This window comes from Myotis myotis, unplaced genomic scaffold (genome assembly GCF_014108235.1).
Source record: "Myotis myotis isolate mMyoMyo1 unplaced genomic scaffold, mMyoMyo1.p scaffold_m19_p_17, whole genome shotgun sequence".
NCBI classification, from domain to species: Eukaryota; Metazoa; Chordata; class Mammalia; order Chiroptera; family Vespertilionidae; genus Myotis; species Myotis myotis.
Genome location: NW_023416321.1, coordinates 30,461,443 through 30,483,383, shown reverse-complemented (window position 1 = coordinate 30,483,383; position 21,941 = coordinate 30,461,443). Strand labels below are relative to the sequence as shown.

Sequence of the window (21,941 nt, the reverse complement as noted above, 5' to 3'; positions counted from 1 at the left end):
GGAGACTAGCTCTCCTAGGGGACGGAGACTGTGGCTGGTTTATCTTTGTAACCCTAGTAGCTTGTATCTGGGGGGCACATGGTGGAGGCTTACCGTTTCTCAGGGCTGAAAGACACGCAGGCAGATACACAGCAAGAAGTGCTATGAGAGGTAAATAGTTACAGTGAAAACACCAGCACCGGGGCCAGACTTGGAGCTTGTCTCTGTGGGGGACAGAGAGAGGAATAAAGCAAAATCCTGTCCCCAGAAGGCCCCCCCACCCCAGGCTAGGAGAAGAGGTGGGGAAGGGACATTTCATTTCTGGTTATTAACCCAGGGATGCTTCAAGGAGAAGTAGTATTTTTTTCTTAATTTTTCAACTACAGTTGACAGTCAACATTATTTTATTGAATAACTAGAGGCCTCGTGCATGAATTCGTGCACAGGTAGGGTCCCTTGGCCTGGCCACCAATCAGGGCTGTCTCGCCCAGTCCTGATTGGGGCCAATTGGGGCCAGCCGGCCAGGGGGAGGGACCATGAGAGGTTGACTGGTCGCAGGAGGTTGGCTGTGGGAGTGTACTGACTGCCCAGCTGGCCAGGGGGAGGGACCGCAGGAGGTTGGCTAGCTGTGGAAGATTGGCTGTGGGAGTGCACTGACCACCAGGGGGAGCAGCTCCTGTGTTGAGCATCCGCCCCCTGGTGGTCAGTGCACATCATAGAGACCGGTCATTCAGTAGAACAGTTGTAATGGTCACGTAGGCTTTTATATAGAGAGATAGTTTCAGGTGTATAGCATAGTGGTTAGACACTCGTGTACTTTACAAAGTGTTCCCCCAGAATTTCTAGTACCCACCTGCCACCATATGCGAGAAGTGGTATTTGAACTTGGACTGAAAGAGAGGATTGTAGATTTGAAACAGCAGACACGGGAGGGCAGGGCACGCCAGGAGGAGGGGACAGTGGGAGCGACGGTCTAGCAGCAGGAGTCCGGAGGTTATATCTGGGAGGGTCTCAGGAGACGTATGACCCGGAGCAGAGCATCTGGGAATTGGAAAGTCAGAGGCAGGAGTCTGAAGGGACCCCACGCCTCTCTCATCTTCGTGGCTCCCCAGAGTCGCCTGTTCTCCCTTTGTTATTTCCACACTTGCTAGATTTATACCTCTTAATTAAGTCCATTTCCTCAATTCCCACATTCTCAGTATTTGCAACATTTCCCCGGGGCCTCCGAAGAGCATGAACGCTGGCTTATCCATGTTGCACAGCAGCGGGTGGGGCTGCCTAGGCAGGGTCCGGAGGTGGCCAAGTAGAGTCTCATTGGGGAGACTGGACCTGCGTCGGTTTTGTTCATAGGATGAATTCAAAATAGATCACAGGTTCCGTGAAGGAAGAGGCTGGCCTTCTCTCCTGATTTCCAGGGCTGAGGCTAAGGTCACATACCTGGGTCAGAGCCCAGTGAGCACCAGGGGACCTGGGCCCAGACCCCAGGGTCCTGAGTGACTCGCATGGGGAGCCATGAGGGTGTTGGGCAACCCTGGGCCCAGGAGTGGCTGGAGGGAAGGAACCAGAAGTCTATTCTTGAAATCCCTGAGCTGAAGGAGAAAGTGGCAAGAGCACTAACCAGAATGGAGCCGGGCCAGAGGTCTGAATAGCTAATGATTGCAGCAACACAAGAGGACAAAAGTATTAAGGGCAGAGGTTAGAGATCATCACTAAGTGAGGATAAGATACAAGCTGTGCACTCACCAGGATTCCCTGCAACAGGGGCTAGAGACTCAGATTCCTCTCATCTTCAGTCTATGCCCTAAATATGTTGTGACCGCCTATGACCACGGGAGAGCTGGCTAGTAGCAGGTGGCTGGGTCCATGCAGCACTGTCCACAAGACATTCAGTGCAAGCCACCTATGCAATTTTCAGTTGTCCAGTGGCCACATTAAAAAGTAAAATTAAATTTAAAAGTTCCGGCCAATGTGGCTCAGCAGTTGAGCGTCGACCCAGGAACCAAGAGGTCGCCAGCTGATTCCCGGTCAGGGCACCTACCTGGGCTGCGGGCTCGATCCCCAGCATGGTTCGTGCACATTGATGTATCTATCTCTCTATCCCTCTCCCTTCGTCCCTTTCTAAAAATCAATCAAAATATTTTTTTAGCCCTAACCGGTTTGGCTCAGTGGATAGAGCGTCGGCCTGTGGACTGAGGGGTCCCGGGTTCGATTCCGGCCAAGGGCATGTGCCTTGGTTGCAGGCACATCCCCAGTGGGAGGTGTGCAGGAGGCAGCTGATCAATGTTCCTTTCTCATCGATGTTTCTAACTCTCTATCTCTCTCCCTTCCTCTCTGTGAAAAATCAATAAAATATATTTTAAAAGTATATATTTTTTTAAAAGAAATAACTTATTTTTTTAAAGTAAAATAGCAGATGGAATTATTTTTATAGATGTATTTTATTTAACCCAAGCGATCCAAAAAATTTAAATATGTAATCTGTATTAAAGTTATTAATAATATTTTTGCATATTTTTCCAACTAAGTTGTTATTATTTTACTTTTCCAGCACATCTCAGTTCAGACAAGTCACATGTCAAGGGCTCGAGGGCCCCATGGGGCTGGTGACTCCCTTATTGGACAGGGCAGCTTGAAAGTGTCAGACTGGAGGCCTGTCTTGCAGATGTGAAAGAGATAAGCATCCTTGCCTTGCCCAGGACCAGAGTGGGAGTAGTGTTCATGGCTGGCTAGAATGGTGTTCCCTCTGTCCTCACTGATCCTTCACGTCCCTCCTGAACACAAAGGACAAAGATGCCCTTGCAGACAGAGGTGGATACAGACGTGGTGTGCTCCCTTCTAGACTCTCCAAACCATGGCAGCATGAGTTAGGTCCCATGACTTGATCGGCATTAAAAGAGGAAAGGCTTTTTGCAAGGACAGCAAAAGGCAAGGGTATAGTCATCTACTCAGACTGCCATAACCAAGAGCCACAGGCTGGGTGGCTTCAACAGCAGAAGTGTGTTTTCTCACGATTCTGGAGGCTAGAAGTCCAAGATCCAGGTGTTGGCAGGGTTGGTTCCTTCTGAGGCCTCTCCCCTGGACTTGTAGACGGCGGTCTTCTTCCTGTGTCTTCACAGGGTCTTCCCTGCTTGTGTGTGTCTGTGTGCTGATCTTCTATTCTTTTTAATTTAATTTAATTTTTTTTAATCCTCACCAGACGATACTTTTTCCATTGCTTTTCTAAGAGAGTGGGAGGGAAGGAGAGGGAGAGGGGGAGAGAGAAAGAAACATAAATATAAGAGAGACACATCCACTGGTTGCCTCTCACACTCGCCCCAACCAGGGCTGGGGATTGAACCTGCAACTCAGGTATATGCCCTTGACCGGGAATTGAACCTGCGACCCTTTGGTGCATGGGCCAATGCTCTAACCACTTGCCACACTGGCCAGGGCTGATCTTCTATTCTTATAAGGATAAGAATCATATTGAGTTAGTGGGCCACCCTACTGGCCTCATTCTAACTTAATCACTTCTTTAAAAACCCTATCTCCAAATACTATTGTCATATTCTGAGATATTATAAGTTGGGACTTCAACATATTCTGAAAGTTCCCAAGATCCTGGAGATCTCCACGGAAAGGCAGAAGCTGAAGGGGTGGAGGAGAATCCATTTTTTAAAAGCTTCAAGCAGGTCTCTATTTCCCCAGAGTGGAATTCATCTCTGGCGAAGATGGCCTTTTCTTGGAGGACAAATCCACTCCTATGTGTTTCACAGCCGCTAAGATGTAAAGCAAGTGCTCCTGCAGCTACAGTGACAGTGAGACAGCCGTGGCTCCCGGGAACCAAGCGAGTCCCTGAGACGCTGGGGAAGGGTATCTGTGGAGCGGAGCAGTGCCCTGCAGACGGCATGTCCTTCAGGGAAATGGGAAGTGGTCCTTGCGCTGGGCATGGGTGTGGACTATCCTGTCCCATAAAACCATTTCTTACCCGGAGGAAGTTGTGTGGTCATATGCAGGCAACGCACAGAGGGGATTAGTAAGTGGGGCCGGCCTGGCCTTCACCTGGACCTGGAGAAGAAGCTGGAGAGAGAACCTGGACTCAGCTGTTAGTGCTCCCCTCCTGCTGCTGTTCAGGGCTGAGGTGGCTGAGACTGGGGCCGGGTCACTGAGTTTCCAGGTGTAAGGCACAGTGAGCTCTCAGTGCAGAAGGGGGTGGAGTCATTCCCCTACTACAGCGGTCCTCAACCTTCTGGCCCTTTAAATACAGCTCCTCATGTTGTGACCCAACCATAAAATTATTTTCGTTGCTACTTCACAACTGTAATGTTGCTACTGTTATGAATCGTAATGTAAATATCTGATATGCAGGATGGTCTTAGGCGACCCCTGTGAAAGGGTCCTTCGACTGCCAAAGGGGTCGCGACCCACAGGTTGAGAACCGCTGCCCTACCAGGAGTAGACATCCCCACTGTCAGTCATCCTGGGAAGAGGTCATCCTGCAATACAAAATAAAGACGGGGGGCACAGGCAGTCACTAATCCTATATAATAAAACCCTAATATGCAAATTGATCAAACAGCCGAACAACTGCTTGCCATGATGCACACTGACCACTAGGGGGTAGATGCTCAATGCAGGAGCTGCCCTCTGGTGGTCAGTGCTCTCCCACAGGTCAGTGGAGCCTCTCCCGCCTCCACTGCAGATGGGTGGTATGGAGCGAGGGGTCCCGGACTGTGAGAGGGCGCAGGCAGGGTTGAGGGGACCCCCCCTCGCCAGTGCATGAATTTTGTGCAATGGGCCTCTAGTATAATAATAAAGACAAAGAAACTAATGTCCTCTGTGAACCTGCAAAAGTACAGGACAAAAGCTGGGCAGACGATGACCAGGCTCTGTGACATGCCCACTGACCCATGTCCTGTCCAGGACGGCTGAGGTGGCAAGTGACGACCAGGACAGAAGAGTTGAACACAAAAGTACACACACACACACACACACACACACACACACCCCTCAGAGAGAAAGCAACCAAGACCAGACTGGTGTGACTATATGGATATTAAATGATAAAGTGACCTCTTTCTGTAGCTACTGTCTGAGGCTTGGACCTGATTGCTCACTTCCGCTGAGCTGCAAGTTCCTGAAGGCCACACCCCTTACTTATCTTTGTATTTCCAGAATGGTCCTGGCACAGAGAAGGGCTTCCCTCATAACATAATGCAGGACATCGGAAGCCAAGCCCAGTCCTGCAGCCAGGAAGGCTGAGGCACGGGGGTGTCAGGCTGTCAAGGGTCGGAGAGGAACCTGGGAAATCTGGGATGGTGTTTTTTCTCTCTGCTTCCCAACAGAATCAGGCAGCCTGCCCCCCATCCTCGAATATGCCTTTGAACAGAAGTCGCCTCTGACAGAAACAGTATGGAAAAGCCAGCAGAAAATTGTAACAGAAAAGAAAGAGGAATGGTTAGCAGTAAGCCTGCGTCCAGGCAAACATTCTTTGGATGAGGAAGAAAAATAATCAGGAGCAAACCCCTGGACAGGGCCAGACCACCAGGGCCTCCCTTTCCTGGCAGTGACCAGTTTCTGAAAGTAATTTCTCTCCCAGGAACCCCAACAAGGGGGAGGAGCGATAGCATCCCAGAGCTTACCCGGCCTGGACTAAAGCCAAGGAGAGACGAGGAAAGAGCTGGGGCCTGACCCGTTCGTTAGAAAAGAGCTCAAGAGTGAGGCAGCTTGCCAACAGCACCCAAAAGCAAGATGGCAGGCAACCTTGGTCTCACCATGCTCTGGGGCCCTTCCGATGAAAACGACCAGCAGGGCTCTAGCACCCGCTGGTTAAACAAACAAAACAAAAACAGAAATGTGTTCAAGAGCAGACCTGCCCTAGCCAGTTTCACTCAGTGGATAGAGCGTCAGCCTGCGGACCGAGGGGTCCCCGGTTCAATGCCAGTCAAGGGCATCTACCTCGGTTGCAGGCTCCTCCCAGGCCCTGGTCAGCGCATGCAGGAGGCAACACATCGATGTGTTTCTCTCACCTCAATATTTCTCTCAGTCTTTCCCTCTCCCTAAAAATTAATGGGAAAATCTCCTCAGGTGATATTTAAAAAAAAAAAAAAGAGTAGACTTGAGGCCCAGCTGGTATGGCTCAGTGGTTGAGCTTCGTCCCATGGAACAGGAGGTCCCCAGTTTGACTCCTTGTCAGGGCACATGCCCCGGTTGCAGGCTCAACCCCCAGCAGGGGGCGTGCAAGAGGCAACCAATGAATGTTGATACATTGAGGTTTCTATCTCTCCCTCTCCCTTCCTCTCTCTAAAATCAATAAAAACATTTTTTTAAAGAGTAGACTTGAGACAAAACACCCAGAAGTAATACCCCAAGCCATGGCCTCATAAAGAAACTATGGCCAATGCCAAGCTCTAAGGGTCAGGAACCCGTCCCCCTGTCCATAGCGCAATCATGGAGCAGCCAGCGCTATTTCCCTTCTGCCTCAGAAACTTGACCTTGCTACCTCTGGGAACCACCACCACTGCACTTTGTACTTCCTGCTAGCGTAGATCATGCCACATAGGGTGACTGTTGTTTATAAAATTACAGCTAATTTGTAGAAGCATTTCCAATGTGTCTGGTGCTCACACACGTTATCTCAGTCTCTCCCTGCACTAACCTGTGGGGCAGGGGATGGGTGACTGTACTGCTCGGAAGTAACCATTTATTACACTGGAGGCGGGGGGGGGGGGCGCAGTATGAGAATAAATCAACAGAAATAAAAAGCGAAGTCGGTGAACTCAGAATAACGTAAAGATCCAGAAGAACTCGTAGAGAATCAGAGAAAATAAGAAGAGAGGAACTTCGACATGTTTATGTTTTTGTGACCACAAACGTGAGGAGCCCAGAAGAGTCTGGAACACAGGGGAAGTATAACCAGTGGAGTCAGGACTCAGCAAAGGCTAAACTGGGTATACCTACATCCGGTAACCCCGGCAACAGGCCCCCCACTTTACGCTATGACGTTATACTGAGAAAAAGCCATGTGCAAATGAAGTCCAGGATCACTCCAGACAGGCGCAGAGAATCCTTAGGGAACGTTCTGGGGAGGAGTTTGAGAGGAGGTTGTGCCACAGTATACATGGAGGTTGTGGGAGATTATCATCTGAATTGTGCATAATAGAGGAGTATCTTGGACCTGCACACTAAAAGGAACCTGTGGGTTCAGCCCACACCTGCTGCCTGTCCCACTGAGGGCGGTCAAAGTCAGCTGTGTGCTCACGTATCCAGGTGGTCTCAGGTGCTCTTCTCCCCAGCACCTCTGCCTGGAGGGAGCCCAGACTGGAAAAGGGGAGAAGTTCACGCCCCCAGTTTGGATTGGACGGCTGTAGTAACCTGTTGCCTACACTGCTATCTTGACCCCTACCACCCAGCCAGAGCCTGCCCAGAAGAGATCTGGGAGCAGAAAATTCTTAGGATTCCCTTAGGAATGGAAGGTTAGACTGGTTAATTACCATGCTCAAGATTCCCCAGCTAGCAAGAGATGAAGCAGGGCCTGGCATAGCTCAGTGGTTGAGCATCGATGAACCAGGAGGTCACAGTTCGATTCCGGGTCAGGGCACATGCCCGGTTGAGGGCTCGATCCCCAGTGTGGGGCGAGCAGGAGACAGCCAATGATTCTCTCTCCTCGCTGATGTTTCTGTCTCTCCCTCTTCCTTCCTCTCTGAAACCAATAAAAATATTTTATTTTTTAAAAAGAAGTGAAGTGGGGATTTGAACTTAGTCTAATTCCAAAGCCCATCCCCTTAATCACCAGGAACGGTGGCAGATGCCTGTCCAGGCGGTAATTAGCTGTGTGACCCTAACAAGTTCCTTTAGCTGAGTCTGTTTTCCCAACAGTAAAAAAGTAACAGAAAGCTTTACCTAGTGGGGTGTTGAGAGGATTGGAAACCATGTATGTCAAGCCTTAGCTCTTTGCCAGGCTCTCAACAAAGGAGAATCAGGGAGCAAGAGTACCATTCTCATTTTCAGGTGTAAGAATCTCAGCCTCATAGCGTTAAAGAACATGACCAGGGCCACATGTCCATTTGCTATCAAAGACAGATCTTGATCCTGGGTTTTTACCCCAAGTTCCACACCCATCTGGCTCATTTGAGGGTTCAGGTGGGAGTGTGGGGAGAACTACATCTAAGAGCCCTCTGTAAGAAACTCAATGTTGTTTCATTGAGGCCAAGACTGTGTGCATCTACTCTGTGTAAAGAGCTATGAACGGCCCAGCCAGCGTGGCTCAGTGGTTGACCGTTGACCTGTCACGGTTCAATTCCCGGTCAGGGCAGATGCCCAGGTTCTGGACTCGATTCCCAGTGTGGGGCATGCAGGAGGCAGCCAATCAATGATTCTCTCTCATCATTAATATTTCTATCTCTCTCTTCCTCTCCCTTCCTCTCTGAAATCAATAAAAATATATATTAAAAAAGAGAGAGCTATGGCGGGCACTGCAGAACGGAACAAGGCGAGGGTGACCCAGCTCTGTCCTCAAGGGCAGTGGTGCGTGTGGCCAGTGAAATGGGCCTGGTGAAAGGTTACAGAAGCGTGCTTTTCCTTTCTCCTTGCATCGGGGAAATGGCTGTAACTATGCCAGTGATTCTTAGCCTTGGCTGCACATTGTTATCACCTGGGAAGCTTTAAACATGCTGCTGCCTGGTCCCGGAGGTTCCGATGAAGTGGTTAGGCGTGCAGCCTGGGCATTGGTGAATGGGCAGCCAGGTTGAGAACCCCCAAGCTAGGCAAAGATGAAGTTCCAGGACCAACTGGGACATGGGGGAGGAGGGAGCATGAGGGCGTGGCCCAGGGCTGTGACCTCTAGGGCCCCAGACACAAGACCCAGGTACTCAAGACAGGAGCAGGATGGGGCCTCTGCCTCCCAGTGGGCAGCTGCGAAATCACAGGCGAGACCTCAGACCTGCGGTCAGGATGCAGCCTGAGACTCCGCCTTCATTACAGGAGCTGTCTGTCACTAGGCCACATGGAAAGGAAAGGTGTGGCTACAGGTACGGACTGGCCTTCCTGGGGGGGGGTGGGGGGGGGGGGCCGAGAAGCATGGCCACCTGGAAACAGTACGTTACATCTCCAAACACAAAGTCAGATAAATAAAATGCATGACTATTTTATTAGCAACTCTTAGTAGCTCCCGCAGTGGTGTGAGTTACAGCAGACACCACTAGTTTTATAAATTTACTTTATGTGTTTAGTACTTAATTCCACCAACTTGCATTACAAGACGCTCAGCTGTAACACATTTTTACCATGTTATGTTCTTGCACATTAATCAGACTTTATTGATTAGTCGCAGCTGGGATTTTCAGAGAGCAGTTGTCCTGGTTCCCACAATTCCCCTCATTTTTTAGTGTTATCTGGCCACCTTTGTTATGCAGGGTTTGGTTTCCAGGTTACATTCTCGCTCATTTCCAGTCTTTCATTAGTGTTTTTTCTATGGTTTCTCGGAGTTCTTACATACTATTCTACTGCTACCAATTCAAGGTTTGTGTGCCCAATGCTTCAAAAAAATGCCAATATCCAAATGTCAGAGTTTGGCCCTAGCCGGTTTGGCTCAGTGGATAGAGTGCTGGCCTGCAGACTGGAGGGTCCCAGGTTCGATTCAGGTCAAGGGCACACGCCTGGGTTGCAGGCTCAATCCCCAGTAGGGGGCGTGCAGGAGGCAGCCGATCAATGATTCTCTCTCATCATTAATGTTTCTATCTCTCCCTTTCCCTTCCTCTCTGAAATCAATTTTTTTTTTAATGTTTTTAATGTCAGAGTTTGGAGTATGGAAAGGTCTATTGATCGAGAAGGCACCAGCTTGTAAAAATGGGAGCAGATGGGGTGCATAAAGCTTCGGCAAATGCATCTTGAGAGCCCAGAATTCAGGCGTCTTTTATGTCAAGGGAGGGAGGAGGCAGGCCAAGAGGTACGTGACACCTAGGCGCCAAGCAGGATACAAGGAAGTGCAGGGAAATTTCTAAATCTCTTTGTTCCCCAGTTTGTTGACCCCTGCTGATTTGAGTCTGGTCTTGATGCTCCTGCAAATTTTTACCAAAAACTCAAGCCTCAAGCAGAATTCCTCTAATAATTATATCTATAGCAGGAGCTATTTGCTTGGGGCCACAGGAGAGATGCAGGCTAGAATTAAGATAGAGAGTCCAGCCAGTGTTGCTCAAAGCCTGGTTGAGCGTCAACCTATGAACCAGGCGGTCATGGTTCCATTCCCAGTCAGGGCACATGCCCAGGATGCGGGCTTGATCCCCAGTACAGGGTGTGCAGGAGGCAGTCAATCAATGATTCTCTCTCATCATTGATGTTTCTCTCTCTTCCCCTCCCTTCCTCTCTAAAATCAATAAAGACATATTTAAAAGTAAAAAAGAGACAGAGAGTGAGAATTTCACTCTTACACTACTATGCTCTACTTCTTAAAATACTAAAGCATAAGGTTATTTGAGTCAGGAAAGTGGAAAACACAATTTTTGTAAGTGCTTTTATGTTCTGTACTAAGTCCAAAATTGGTGGCATGTTGAACATTACCTGATGTAGAAATTCCAACGTTGGCTTTTCAAACACTAAACAAAAACTCAGAAACCTGCCTGGATCTTCTCATTAACTAACAGTCACCGCCTGTGCGGGTTTGGGTGCTCCAGGAAGCAGCTGGTGGAGTCAGCAGTTAGTAGACGCAGAGTTGGAATTAGGAGTGAGAGGTTTATCGCAGGACAATAACTACAAAAAATAAAGGCGGTGGAGGCAGGACTGGGCATGGAAAGCCCTCAGAGTGCGGTGCAGATCCAATCCTGTGAAGAGAGGAGGGAGAAAAATAGAGCAGGAAATGTCTCGGGCCACAGTGCAAATTATGCCCCAAGTCTTGGACAACCCGGTGGGGAGTGGAGCAACGTTGGCCATTCAAGAAGTCCCCCATGGGGCAGACGTGGTGGGTGCTGGTGCCTCCACCAAGTTCAGTCACTGGCTTGGGAGCTGCCTGGGAAAAGCATGAAGCTGGCTCAAATGGGGCAGCTGTAGGCTGTGGGCTAACACATCCTCTCAGCTGAAAGCCCTTCACAAGTTCTGTCTTGCTCTCTGCAGCTGCCATGCCCATGACATCTCCTGACAATATGAACCTTCATAAACAAAAAGACACAGCTTCACTCAGGTGACTAAACGCTTCTCTTCTGGGCCTGGAGTGATCAAATGAATGCCCTGCCCAGTTGAACTGTGAAGGAAATGCAATTAAACACGTTATACAGGGATACACCTGATAGACAGTCAGGGGTAGAAACATGGGTAACTGTTTTTCTTTCTGCTTTTCTCTAATATTCCAAATTTTAGACAAATGATCATTATTTTCCTTTTGATTGGAAAAATGTATAATGAATATTCTAAAACCTATCTCCACAATCATACCTTTTTGATCCAAAATGGTATTCTGCCCTAGCTGGTTTGGCTCAGTGGATAGAGTGTCGGCTTGTGGACTCAAGGGTCCCAGGTTTGGATTCTGGCCAAGGGCACATGCCCAGGTTGCAGGCTCAATCCCCAGTAGGGGGTGTGCAGGAGGCAGCCGATCAGTGACTCTCTCTCATCATTGATGTTTCTCTCTCTCCCTCCCCCTTCCTCTCTGAAATCAATAAAAATATATTTTTTAAAAATGGTATTCCCCAATTTGGTAGCTCAACAATTGCTTCAAAGTAGGAGAACATCGTAGGAGACCAAGCGTGGCTTTGAGCTAAAACAGATCTGAGCTTGAACCCAGGCCCTCACATGACCACCTGCATACTGGGCAGGCTCTTACCTTCTCTCAGCCTCAGTTCCCTCACCTGGAAAGGAAGTCACCTGTCCTTACTTCCCAGCATTGCTTTATTAGCACCAGATCAACGCCTAGTAAGAAACCAATCCGTTTTAGTGCCCCTCAAAAATTGCTGGAAGTTTCTAAAAATCAAGTCCACGTTCAAAGGACAAAGAGCAGCCTTAGCTGAGGAATTTCAAAATAAGGTCATAGGAAAGTCCCAAAAACAAATTCTAAAAATCTCCTTGGCAGCAATTCCACGTCTAGGTACATACCCCAAAAAGCCCGAGAGCTTTTAAGGAGACATCTGTACACCCATGTTCATAGCAGCATTATCACAACAGCCAAAAGGTAGAAACAACCCAAATGTCCAAGCATGGATGAATAGATAAACTAAATGCGGTGTATGCATACTGTGGAATATTAGTCTTAAAAAGGAAGGAAATGGGAAATTCTGACATATGCTACAACATGGAAGAATATTGAAGACATTATGCTAAGTGAATAAAGCAGACACAAAATACTGTGTGCTTCCACTAATATGAGGTACCTAGAACAGTCAAATTCACAGAGATAGCAGGTAGAATAGGGTTACCAGGAGCTGAGGGGAGGGGGAATGGGGAGTTATTGTTTAATGGGGACAGAGTGTCAGTTTGGGAAGATGAAAAAGTACTGGAGATGGATGATGGTGATGGTGGCACAACAATGTGAATGCACTGAATGCCACTGAGCTGCATACTAAAAAAAGATAAATGTTACATTATGTATATTTTACCACAGTAAAAAAGTAAATATTTTTAAAAACCTCCTTGGCAATATGATATTACCACTTCGTATAAAGCAAAGCTACGCAACCGGCAGAGCAAAGCAACATCGAGCTTGTGCAACTCATTGCATTTTTTATAACTTTTCATTATAAAAATCACATTATAGAAAATTTTGAAAGTAAAGAAAAACTCATAACCCCATCTCTTTAATATGATTTTTAATATGATTTTTTATTGATTTCAGAGAGAGGAAGGGAGAGGGAGAGAGGGATAGAAACATCAATGATGAGAGAGAATCATTAAACGGCTGCCTCTTGCACACCCACTACTGGGGATCAAGCCTGCAACCCGGGCATGTGCCCTGACTGGGAATCAAACCATGACCTCCTGGTTCATGGGTCGACGCTCAACCACTGCGCCACACTGGCCAGGCTGCATGACTTTTTAAAAACCTAGTTATAACCATAGTGTTTGGACATTATGGGCTCTGAAGACAATTCCAAAAATGGTTTCCAGAAACCTCGTTGGCAATTCACAGAGCAAAATGCACACTATGATTTCTCTTGGGCCCTCAGCCGTGCTTCCCACAGGATGGGAAGCATCCATACCTCTGGCACATGTAAAGGTAGAGCTGTGGGCCAGGGAGGGTGAAGACAGGAAGAATGAAGGCTAATGGCTAGTTTCCCTTATAGTGGCGCCAGGTCTTAGGCACACACGCACATGCACACACGTGCACACACACATACACAAACACACACATACATTCCTACCTCCCCATTTTTCATGTTTTTATTATATTCATTTAAACATGGCTGGCCCAGTACAGAGCATTCAGACAGAAACAATTATGATTAAACTCAGTCATGTTTACTATTTTGTCAATTTCAGCACTAGGAATTACAGAGCTATACACATTATTTGTACACATACTTCCACATATTTTTAATGTTGTCATTTCAATGGCATGTTTGTCCAGGTAGGAGGATGGAACACATTTAACACTTTGATAGCTTGATTCATAACTTTTAAATATTTGGCTACATGGTACATGGGCCTCCTTTTGTGTTTTTGTCCTGAGTTTGTCTGGAGTAGGGGCAGGTCTGATGAGAGGCATTGTGGTGGCCCTGGCTGTGGGCAGGGGACCAATTTCTGGCTCCAGGAAACTCCTGCAGGCAGAGGGCACCAGGCAGGTGAGTCAGGATGTCCTATTTGAAAATGTCAGTCCAGCCCCATAAAGTTGGTTCCTGGGAAGAAGGTGCTGGGCCTTAAACGCAAACCTACTCAAGCTGCCGAGGGAAACTTAGGCATCAGCGGCCTCTCACTCGTGGCTGTCTATGTTGAGTCAGGGCTGGAAGATGGGTAGGTTCGACAGGAGGTTCTAGAGAGGAGGCTGGGGATCACGGAGAAGGGAAAGCCACTGCTCCTTGCTGGCTGTGCATGAGCCAAGTCTGAGATTCACTCAACAAACCTTTCCAGAGTGCTAACCATTCATCACCATCACCATCATCATCACCATCACCATCACCATCACCATCTCATCAAAACCAGCAAGCACTGACATCGCAGGTCCTGGTGAGGTGACTTTTACACAGAACTACACACAATACATGTTATACACAACTGCCATACGAATTAGGTACTATTATTCCCCCAATTTTGCAGATGAGGAAACTGAGGCTTGATGTTGGGCAACGTGTCCAGGTCAGATAGTGTGTACGTGTCGGAGCCAGAGTTTGAATCGGGATAAACATCGGCTTATCTGGGTCTACACATTGCACTGTGTGCGAGTGTCTAAGTTATAGAAGTGCGTCAGCCAGTCCTTACCTGCAGGGATATCATGGTCCAGCGGGAAAGTCAAATATGCACGTAGATATGTTTGGATAAAACTAGATAATCAAGAAGGACATCTAGATAAAGCAAAGTTAATGGGCTGGGGTGGCAGGTATGTCACTGGAAGACAGTGAGAGGCCTACCAGATTCTAGAAAAGGTTCATATAGAAAGACAGTAGGCAAGTGTTTACCAAGTTAGGACGGGAAGACTTCTAATTGGAAGTCCTCTTGAATTGTGGAAGACTTCTAACGCCTACTGTAAGAGTTTGGACTTGACCATTCAATTCATGTTAAGGTAGAGAAGTTACGGGAAAAGCTCAGCCTTAACATGTACTGTCTCCTCTGGTTGGGTGTTGCATAGATGAAATGGCAGGGCGACCTATGGACCAGTGAGGAGGGCCCTGGCATGTGATGACCTGGGCTTATGGCAGGGTGATAACAGTCAGGTAAGGAGAAAGGAATGGTTACAATGAGCATAGCAAAGGAAAAGTGGACAGGGCTTGCAGCTGATAGGCCATCCAAGAGAAACTAGTTAAGATAAAGACCAAGAAGAATGCTAGGGTACCTACAACCAGGAATGCAATCGGCGTTTTAAAATTATAATTACGAGCACTACACAGCAGTATTGAGAAATGCTTATGATATAATGATTAGTGAAAAGAACAGAATTGCTTCAAATCACAATGACTACAAATACCTTTTTAAAGCACAGGGAAAAATAAACCCAAACAAATTAAGTGACTCATCCCACCCCCAAAGACTTATTTCTTCTTGGTTAGTGTTATGGGCTGAATTGTGCCCCACTCCCTCAAATTAATATGTTGAAGCCCTAACTCCCCGTATAACTGTATTTGGATACAGGACCTTTAAGGAAATAAAGTTACATTAAGTCATAAAGATAGGGCCCTAATCCAATAGGACTGGTTGTCCTTATAAAAGGAGGAAAAGAGTGCGCTCTGTCCGCCCTCCCACAAAGAAAAGGCCATGTGAGCACGCAGCAAGGAGGCCCTATGTCCAGGCCTCGCCAGGAACCAATGCTGCTGGCACCTTGATCTTGGATGTCCCGCTTCCAGAACTGTGAGGAAATGCGTTTCTAAACCACGTAGCCTGTGCTATTTTGTTATGCAGCCCGACAGACTAACACAGTTAACCAGTCACCAAGTCCTGTGGGTTCTTCCTTCACAATTCTTGCAGCCACTGCCCCTTTCTTCCCATTCCCACTGCCAACATGGCTCAAGGCCACCTTGTTCCCTGGTGAATGTAAAACACCCCCTCATCTCTGACTAGCTTCTCATACTCCCAGCCACCAGTTCTTACCTTGCTCCATCCTATCATCTCAAACATCTGAGATGTCTGAACCTGACAACTGACATTTTCCTCTAGTACCAGACCTCAGCTCCCTCTTTCTAGAACTCTCTGGGCTCACCCCTCAGATGCAAGCTCTCTGACCTCCCCAGGTGAACTACAGTTTTTCTGTTGTAATTGCAAAAATTAGCCCAGTTCAGACAAGTGGGCATGAGGACGGGCTCTTTCCCCTCTGGCCTCATCTCTGTGTGTCTCCTTTGAGCCATATTCCCAGGCTTCTGTTGCAGGGAAGGAAAGAGAACTACCAGCAGCCTTAAGCCCAAGTCATCCCAGTTTACCAGGCTTCCTGGGAAAACAAAGTCTCTTTCTCCCAGTGTCCATATATCAAATTGCAGGAAGGACTGCAACTGGTCCTTCTTGGGCCACAGGCCGGCTCATGAGTCCATCCCTCTGGCCAAGAGAAAAGGGGATTCTATTGGGCCAGGGCAAGGTCATGATACAATACTTTGCAAGAGCAAACGAAGCCCCTATTTTGCCAGAAGAGGAGAGAGATGTTGAGCAGATAAAAACAGAAGTCTCCTCTCCCAGGTGACACCTTCCCCAGGGTCACCTCACTGACTTGCCACATCCCAGCAAGAGTGCATCGGACGGCACCTCCCCAGACAGAGCCGGACGTGCTGAGCTGCCCACACCTCGGGGCCGTGGGTAATCCATTCCGATTAGTAATCCAGCAGAGAAGCATCCATGTCAGCACTTCTTGGGACAGCAAGGCTTTTCTTCTACAATGACTCGTAACCACCTGGCCATGGGGTTTTACAAGGAAAGGAAAACTGACATCTCTGATGCAGAACTCTAAGTCCTCCCAGAACAGATCTGAGCCTTGGTGTGACAGGAAGGATTTGGTTTGCCATACAAACAGGGACAGTCCCCTGGCTTTAAGGGTTCGGCTTACACTGGGTCAGAGCACAAAATAACTGCAGGAGCAGAGCCTGGGAGAGCCTTTACATGCGCAAGCCGGTGCTGGCACTGGGACAGTGAGCTGGGCACATGGGCGCGTCGCAGTGGGGTTGTAAACTAGTATGAGCTTTTCCAAGAGCATTTGGCAATCATGTCATTAAAATGCCAGTACCCTTTGACCCACAGATTTCATTTCCAAGAATCTACTCCAAGAAAACAAAACAAAATGCTGACGATGCTTTATGCAAAAAATAAAGATGTTCACTGTGGTATCCTATATAATAAAAGGCCAATGACCATAAGCGTAATGACTGGAATGACTGCTCGACCAGTCACTATGAGGTGGGGGGCTGGCGAGGGGAACCTGATGGCTGGCAGCAGCGGCGGGGTGGGGCAGGACTGGGCACTGGCGAGCGAGCAGAAGATGGGCCTGATCACAGGCTAGGCCTAGGGACCCTACCTATGCACAATTTTGTGCACTGGGCCTCTAGTCTATAACAATAAAAGCGTAATATGCTAATTAGACAGGACACCCTTCTGGACAACCTTCGGGATGAAGCCTGGGCTGTGAGGGAAGCCCGGGTCCCAGGTGCCAGAGGGAAGCTGGTGCTGGCAGCCAGCAGAAGGAAGGCCTACTCTTGCATGAATTTTGTGCGTTGGGCCTCTAGTTATTTATAACAGTAAAAGTTTACATACAACACAGAAATGGTTAGCTTACATTATGGTAAATCCTCTCCACGGGATAGTTTTCAGCAATTAAAAATAATGTCTAGCCCTAACCGGTTTGGCTCAGTGGATGGAGCGTCAGCCTACAGACTGAGGGGTCCCGGGTTCGATTCCGGTCAAGGGCATGTGCCTTGGTTGCGGGCACATCCACGGTGTGCAGGAGGCAGCTAAATCAATGTTTCTCTCTCTTCGATGTTTCTAGCTCTCTATGCCTCTCCCTTCCTCTCTGTAAAAAATCAATAAAATATATTTTTTTAAAAAATAATGTCTAGTGAGTTTGCAGAAAACAAAGCATAAGTAGCTCTACCCCGCCGGTGTGGCTCAGTGGTTGAGTTGGTCAACCAATGAACCAGGAGGTCACAGTTCAATTCCCAGTCAGCACATGCCCGGCTTGTGGGCTTGATCCGCAGTGGAGGGCGTGCAGGAGGCAGCCGATAATGTTTCTCTCATAGATGTTTCTTTCTATCCCTCTCCCACTCTCTTTAAAATCAATAAAAATCATTTAATATATACATACATATATACATATATATATGCAGCTTGAAAGGTTATTAAGCTTTCTTATAAGAAAAATGTATATTAAAACAAAATTGGAATACTATTTTTACCTTTCAGTTTGTCATGGGTCAAAGACATTGTTAACACTCTGTGTTAGAAATGGAATAGGGCAGTGGTCGGCAAACTCATTAGTCAACAGAGCTATTTATCAACAGTACAACGACTGAAATTTCTTTTGAGAGCCAAATTTTTTAAACTTAAACTACATAGGTAGGTACGTTGTTATTAACTTAATTAGGGTATTCCTAAGGCTTAGGAAGAGCCACACTCAAGGGGCCAAAGAGCCGCATGTGGCTCGCGAGCCGCAGTTTGCTGACCGCGGGTATAGGGAAACAGGTACTTTTATGTTATTGAGTTTAAATCCGTACAACTCCTATGGAAGGCAATCTGACAAAATCTATCAAAATTTAAAGTGTACTATTTTTTTATTTTAATGTTTTTATTGATTTTAGAGAGAGAGGGAGAGAGCATGCCTCCTACGGGGCTTGACACAACATGTGTCCTGACCCAGAATTGAACCAACAACTTCTCAGTACGTGGGCTGACACCCAACTAACTGAGCCACACCAGCCAGGGCTCAAGTGTACATTTTCAAATGCATCTGTTGACCAAGCACAATTTCACTGCTAGGGATTTATCCTCCAGATATTACTAACACGTGTGCACGAAGGGCAAGCCTGTTGCCTGACACACTGTCTACAGAAACAAAAGAAAGGAATTGTCTTCCCCAGGAGTCTGTAAAACACATTATGGTACATGCATGCAATATATACTGTTAGCTGTTAAAAAGAGGAAAGACCATGTCAAAAGCACACGTGCTTCTGTGGGATGATTTCCAAGACATAGTAAGTGAAAAGGACAAGAGAGCAAGGTGCAAAACAATATGTCTGCTATTCTAGTATTGGTGTAGAAAAGCTTATTTATGTTTAATATGCACAGAAGTTCTCTGAATACATAAAATATTGACAGTGGCTCCTCTGGGGAGGAGACTGAGGTCAAGGGTTGGAACACCACCCTTCATTGTATATGCTGCACTATTTGAATTTTTTAAAATCATGAGTATGTGTTTTCTTTAAAAAAAAAAAAAAGGCCAATAAAAATAAAATGCATGGGCTATAAAAGCATTTATTTACAGTAATATGAATACTCATATTATACTCTTAAGAGAAAAATGTAACTTTAAAATTGCTCAGACAGGCCGAAGCCGGTTTGGCTCAGTGGATAGAGCGTCGGCCTGCGGACTGAAAGGTCCCAGGTTCGATTCCGGTCAAGGGCATGTACCTGGGTTGCGGGCATATCCCCAGTGGGAGGTGTGCAGGAGGCAGCTGATCGATGTTTCTCTCTCATCGATGTTTCTGACTCTCTATCTCTCTCCCTTCCTCTCTGTAAAAAATCAATAAAATATATTTTTAAAAAAAATGATTTAAAATTGCTCAGACAGTACTATAGTCACAATTACATAAAATGAAAAAAAAAGTGAAACATCTACCAAAATATTAACCTTGGGACTAAGAGTGGTTTGTCTTTCAATTTTTTCTGTCGTTTCCAAAATGACTTTAATAATCACATTTTATCCTAGTGACAGAAAAAATAAGCTTCTGTTAAAATAAAAATTTTAAATTATATTAAATTAAAATATGTGCAGAAGGGGAGGCAAGAAGTTAATACACCACTCAAGTTCTTTTCAGCTCCATGATTCTGCATTAATGAAATTTGTTACGGTTTCTGAACTCCTTTTTACTTTTTTCCGGCTTGGCAACTGATGCCGATCAGGACAAGCCCAGGTCATAAATCAGCCGAGAGAAAACTGCATTCATCATACCCAATCCCAATGAATACGCTGTTGGATGAGCTTTATCAGACATTTTTGCATTGCAAATTGATACACCTTTTTGGAAAGCAGTCTGGCTGTACAATCTGACGCTATAAAAAGTGTTTATGCCCTATGACCCAGTTACTTGCCTTCCGGAATCCTAAGGGGAAAACCTGAAATACTGGAGAACTTTCTGCATAAAGGTCTTAATTAAGAGTGGTATGCAGTCATAAAAATTACAATTATGAGTAGCACGTAGCGACTTGGGAAAATGTTTATGATGCAGTGCTAAGTAAAGGAAGGAGAATACAGAGATGTGTGTATCCCACAATTACAACCATTTAAATGCTGTGGAAAAAAACCAACATGTTCACAGTGCTTGTGTTCAGGCGGTGGGATCTCAGGGGAGTTTTGGGTTTCTTTTCTCCAAAATAATTTTTTAATTTATCTTTATTGTTGAAAGTATTACAGATGTCCCCTTTGTGTTTTTTCCCCATTGACCCCCTCCACCCCGCTCCCAGGCCTTCACTGTGTCCATGGGTTAATCACTCCCCGCCCACTCCAACCCAACCCACCCACCCCCGCCTTCCCTCTGAAATTCCTCAGTCTGTTCCATGCTTCTACATCTCTGGCTCTATTTTATTCATCAGTTTGTTTTGTTCATTCAATTCCACATATGAGTGAGATCATGTGATACTTGTCTTTCTCTGACTGGCTTATTTCACTTAGCATCATACTCTCCAGGTCCATCCATGCTGTTGCAAACGGTAAGAGTTTCCAAAACATTTATAATATATTCCTTTTTAAAATAAGTTTATAAATACTTGAAAATCTGACACCTGGGCTGTTGTGCAGGAAATTATTACTTTCTATGTCAATATTTCCCTTTGGTGAAAGTAAGTCCCCTTCATCTCATGTAATAACAGTCACTGATACTTACTGAGCAATCATTTTGTGCCAAGCTCTTTACTTCCCTTATTTTAATGAAGCCAATGAAGGAGAAATTCCTATTACCATTTTGCAGATGGGGAAAACTGAGGCTCAAACAGGCTAAATGACCCAACTAAGAGGTGACAGCGTCGGGATTCGAAGCCAGATCCTTCTAGCTTCAAGCCCAGTTCTCTCCACTGTATCACAATGACTTCCCATGACAAGGAAAATCCAGACACTCTGAGCCTGGGAAGCTGGGCAACGTTTCTGGCACTGCCACTGTCAGAAAAGAAGCCTCTGGCAAGAAGGTGAATGCAATAGGAAGTGGGCTCCCAGAACTGCCCGGGCTGGATGGGGTCAGCTCCGTGCACTCTCACACACCTGAGGCCCCGGCTGGATGAGCTAGCTGGCTCTGTGCTCAGAGATGTACACGGGGCCTGGCCTACGGCCAGCACAGATGTCACGTCCTCCTGCCAGCGCTGACAGTGCTGGTGTTAACCTGCCAAAAGGCCTTTTAAAAAAAGCCATTAAAGCTCTCTTTAAGGATTCCTGGTTCTGGGGTGTGGGGCACAACACTGCCTCCAATGCCACCTGGCTTGGCAAGAGAAGGGGATATCTAACCACACTGACCCGCCCCCCCCACTCCCCCCCGCCCGAGCCCCAGGGCCCCAGGGAACAAATCTGGAGCTACGGCTGAAGCTCTGTGCCGAGAGCTCCCAGAGGCTGCGCCAACAACACGAGCAACAGCTCAAACTCTCAGGAAAGCAGGAAGTCCAGGTCAGCCTGGCGGTGACCAAGCCAGAGAGACTCAGGCCAGAGGTCAAGTGAGACCTGAGTACAGCCAAGGGGCCCCTGAGATGTGGACACAGCTGAGTGGAAGACAAACCAGCATCAAAGAGAGCTTAGGATGTGAAGTGTTGAGGACCCCCACGCACTGTTGACCAGAGTGTCAACGGACCCACGCCTTCAGGAAACATGTTGGCATTATCTGGTCCACACACAGTCCGTGACCCGGCAGTTCTACTCATCATCGTGTTACCTAGAGAAACCCTCCCACCTCGTGGGCCCCAGGTGTTCACAAAAACAAAAACTGCAGCCCTGGACCGTGCGGCTCAGTCGGTTGAGTGCTGTCCCATGCACCAAAAGGTCGCCAGTTTGATTCCTGGTCAGGGCACATGCCCGGGTTGCAGGCTCAGTCTCTAATAGGGGATGTGCAGGAGGCAGCCGATCAATGATTCTTTCCCATCACTGATGTTTCTCTCTCTCTCCGAGGAAAAAAAAACAAAAACAAAAC

The 21,941-nt window shown here is 47.1% G+C and overlaps 1 protein-coding gene across 1 annotated transcript in view; it reads right to left on the bottom strand.

Annotated features, from left to right (window-relative positions):
* Window positions 1-10,756: 10,756 nt before the first annotated feature.
* Window positions 10,757-21,941, bottom strand: part of COPRS (coordinator of PRMT5 and differentiation stimulator) — a 29,759-nt gene continuing 18,574 nt past the window's right edge. The window contains exon 8 of the transcript XR_004972865.1: window positions 10,757-10,775. The gene's annotated coding sequence lies outside the window, so the exon portion shown is untranslated. The remainder of the gene's footprint in view (window positions 10,776-21,941) is intronic.